At 42.0% G+C, this 3,649-nt stretch overlaps 1 protein-coding gene across 1 annotated transcript in view; it reads right to left on the bottom strand.

Moving 5' to 3' along the window:
• LOC122548571 (cyclic AMP-responsive element-binding protein 3-like protein 3) overlaps positions 1 to 3,378 on the bottom strand; it is a 19,317-nt gene extending 15,939 nt beyond the window's left edge. The window contains exon 1 of the mRNA XM_043687409.1: positions 3,241 to 3,378. The gene's annotated coding sequence lies outside the window, so the exon portion shown is untranslated. The remainder of the gene's footprint in view (positions 1 to 3,240) is intronic.
• Between the last annotated feature and the right edge of the window lie 271 nt (positions 3,379 to 3,649).

Raw genomic sequence — 3,649 nt, 5'->3', positions numbered from 1 at the left:
GCAGGAGATGGGCACATTAGAAATGTGGAGCTTATTCAAGGAAAAGCTCCTGTGTGTCCTAGATAAGTATGTACCTGTCAGACAGGGAGGAAACTGCGCGGGAGCCGTGGTTTACGAAGGAAGTGGAATCTCTGGTCAAGTGGAAGAAGGCTTATGTTAGGAGGAGATGTGAAGACTCAGTTAGGGCGCTTGAGGGTTACAGGGTAGCCATGAAAGACCTAAAGAGAGAGCTCAGAATAGCCAGGAGGAGATATGAGAAGTTGTTGGTGGATAGGATCAGGGTAAACCCTAAGGCTTTCTATAGGTATTTAAGAAATAAAAGAATGAAAAGAGTAAAATTAGGGCTAATCAAGGATAGTTGTGGGAAGTTGTGTGTGGAGTCAGAGGAGATAGGGGAAGCACCAAATGAATATTTTTTGACAGTATTCACTCTAGAAAACGACAGTTGTTGAGGAGAATACTAAGATACAGACTACCAGACTAGGTGTGATTGAGGTTCACAAGGAAGAGGTATTAGAAATCCTGCAGAGTGTGAAAATAGATAAGTCCCCTGGGCTGGATGGGATTTATCCTAGGATCCTCTGGGAGGCCAGGGAGGAGATTGCCGAGCCTTTGGCATTGATCTTTAAATAGTCATTGTTATAGGAATAGTGCCAGAAGACTGGAGGATAGCAAATGTGGGTCCCCTGTTCAAGGAGAGTAGAGACAACTCTGGTAATTATAGACCAGTGGGCCTTACTTCAGTTGTTGATAAAGTGTTGGAAAAGGTTATAAGGGATAGGATTTCTAATCATCTAGAAAAGAATAATTTGGTTAGGAATAGTCAGCACGGTTTTGTGAAGGGTAGATTGTGCTTCACAAACCTTAGAGTTCTTTGAGAAGGTGACCAAACAGTTAGATGAGAGTAAACCGGTTGATGTGGTGTATATGGATTTCAGCAAGGCGTTCGATAAGGTTCCCCACAGTAAGCTATTGTACAAAATGCGGAGGAATGGGATTGTGGGAGATATAGCAGTTTGGATCAGTAATTGGCTTGCTGAAAGAAGACAGAGGGTGGTGGTTGATGGGAAATGTTTGTCCTGGAGTCCAGTTACTAGTGGTGTACCTCAAGGGTTGGTGTTGGGTCCACTGCTGTTCGTCATTTTTATAAACGACCTGGATGAGGGTGTAGAGGGGTGGGTTAGTAAATTTGCAGACGACACTAAGGTCGGCGGAGTTGTGGATAGCGATGAAGGATGTTGTAGGTTACAGAGAGACATAGATAAGCTGCAGAGCTGGGCTGAGAGGTGGCAAATAGAGTTTAATGCGGGCAAGTGTGAAGTGATTCACTTTGGTTGGAGTAACTGGAATGCAAAGTACTGGGCTAATGGTAAGGTTCTTGGTAGTGTAGATGAGCAGAGAGTGTAGATGAGCAGAGAGATCTCTGTGTCCATGTACACAGACCCTTGAAAGTTGCCACCCAGGTTGACAAGGTTGTTAAGAAGGCATACAGTGTTTTAGTTTTTATTAATAGAGGGATCGAGTTCCAGAACCATGAGGTCATGCTGCAGCAGTATAAAACTCTAGTGCGGCCACACGGAGTATTGTGTACAGTTCTGGTCACCACATTATGGGAAGGATGTGGAAGCTTTGGAAAGGATGCAGAGGAGATTTACTAGGATGTTGGCTGGTATGGAGGGAAGGTCTTACGAGGAAAGGCTGAGGGACTTGAGGCTGTTTTCGTTAGAGAGAAGGTTGAGAGGTGACTTAATAGAGACATAGAAGATGATCAGAGGTTTAGATAGGGTGGACAGGGAGAGCCTTTTTCCAAGTACGGTGACGGTGAGCACGAGAGGACAAAGCTTTAAATTGAGGGGTGATAGATATAGGACAGATATCAGAGGTAGTTTCTTTACTCAGAGTAGTAAGGGTATGGAATGCTTTGCCTGCAACGGTAGTAGATTCGCCGATGTTAAGTGCATTTAAGTCGTCATTGGACAGGCATATGGACGTACATGGAATAGTGTAGGTTAGATGGGCTTCAGATTGGTATGACAGGTTGGCGCAACATCGAGGGCCGAAGGGCCTGTACTGCGCTGTAATGTTCTATGTTCTAGATCAATTGTGATCTGATTACATGGTGTAGCAGATTTGATGGGCCAACTGGCCTACTTCTGTCCTAAATTTTCTGGTCCTTATGGGATTTGTTTAGTTGTATTTCCATGAACCAGGAACACCCACAAACCACGACCTGCCTGCAGAGCTGATCAAGAGACATGTCCATAGGCTTCCATTAATATTGCATTTGAATTTCTTTTTAAATTCGTTCAGCAGGATTAGGGGTTGGTTTCTCATCCCTAATTACTCAGACGGCAGTTACATCTCAACTACATTGTTGTGGGTCTGGAGTATGTAGGCCAGACCAGGAAAGCATGACAGACTTTCTTCTCTAAAAAATATTAGAGAACTAGATGGGTTCTTATGACAATTGGCAATTGTTATATAGTTGCCATTAGACTACTTTTGAATTCCAGATTTCTTTCTTAAATTCAATTTTCATCATCTGCCATGCTGAGATTCAAACCCATGGCAAACATTAATAATAAAAAAAACAGAAAGTGCTGGAGAAACTCAGATGGTCTTATGAGTCACATTGGACTCAACTTTAACCACAGATGCAGTTTCTACAGCACTTTCTGCTTTTTATTTCCATTCTCTGGTCTCCACTGTTTTAAGAATTAGTCCCTGTTATAAAAATGAGTCCCTAGTTCTGGATTACTAGCTCTGCGACATTGTCATAGTAATGGAGGACTTCCATCCGGTTGCATTGCCTGCAACCAGCCTCTCTGTAGTGTATGTTCACAACAGCAGGTGAAGGATGCCTGTGACCATTATATATTGATGATCTACTTTGCTGCAGTAATAAAAATGCTATATAATGGATACTTTTCCACCATCCGCCTGATGGTGGAGATGAAGACACACTTGAAGTAGAATTTCTCCTACGAGCGGAGCAAACTAAATTTAAATACAGGAAACCGAGCATATTTCAACAAGTCGAGTCACATGATGCAGCCTTCATTTCTTTGCAGAAGGGCTTGACCACCTCATTGGCAAGCTCTGATGGCTGGAGAAACAAAACCAGGCACTTCATATTTTAAGAAGGCACAAAATTTCTCTCTTCCCACCAAGAAAAATGCTCCGCTTAAATATATTTGAATAAAAGTATGTATTTGTGGGAATTAATAGACATTCTCTTACTTGATTTGTTTTATGGTTTTGTTGCAGATCTTCAATGGTGAGAGTTACCAGGCCAGAACTTTCTTCCACAGGAATAACTTGCGGGTTTTCGATCACAAAATCAGGTTCCCATTCTTCTATGGTGAATAAAGATTAACATTTGAGATGTTAAAATAATTGTTATGCACCAATTAGGTAATCTGATTAATTGAAGGACTATTTGACTAACTCTAAAACTTCTGGAAAGAAAGCATATTTTGCATGGGACAGGATGAAACTCAAGTGGTCAGTTTCTTGAATGCACCTCCTTCAAGACAAAAAAGTGACATCAGTCACAAGACTGAAGATAAATCATTAACACTGGAATGTGGGCATTTCCAGCAAGGAGAGTGTTTGCTTCCCATCCCTAAGTACCTTGGAGAAGATAATG

The sequence above is a fragment of the Chiloscyllium plagiosum genome, chromosome 1, assembly GCF_004010195.1.
Source record: "Chiloscyllium plagiosum isolate BGI_BamShark_2017 chromosome 1, ASM401019v2, whole genome shotgun sequence".
Taxonomy (NCBI): domain Eukaryota; kingdom Metazoa; phylum Chordata; class Chondrichthyes; order Orectolobiformes; family Hemiscylliidae; genus Chiloscyllium; species Chiloscyllium plagiosum.
This window is presented reverse-complemented; position numbering and strand designations above follow the sequence as displayed.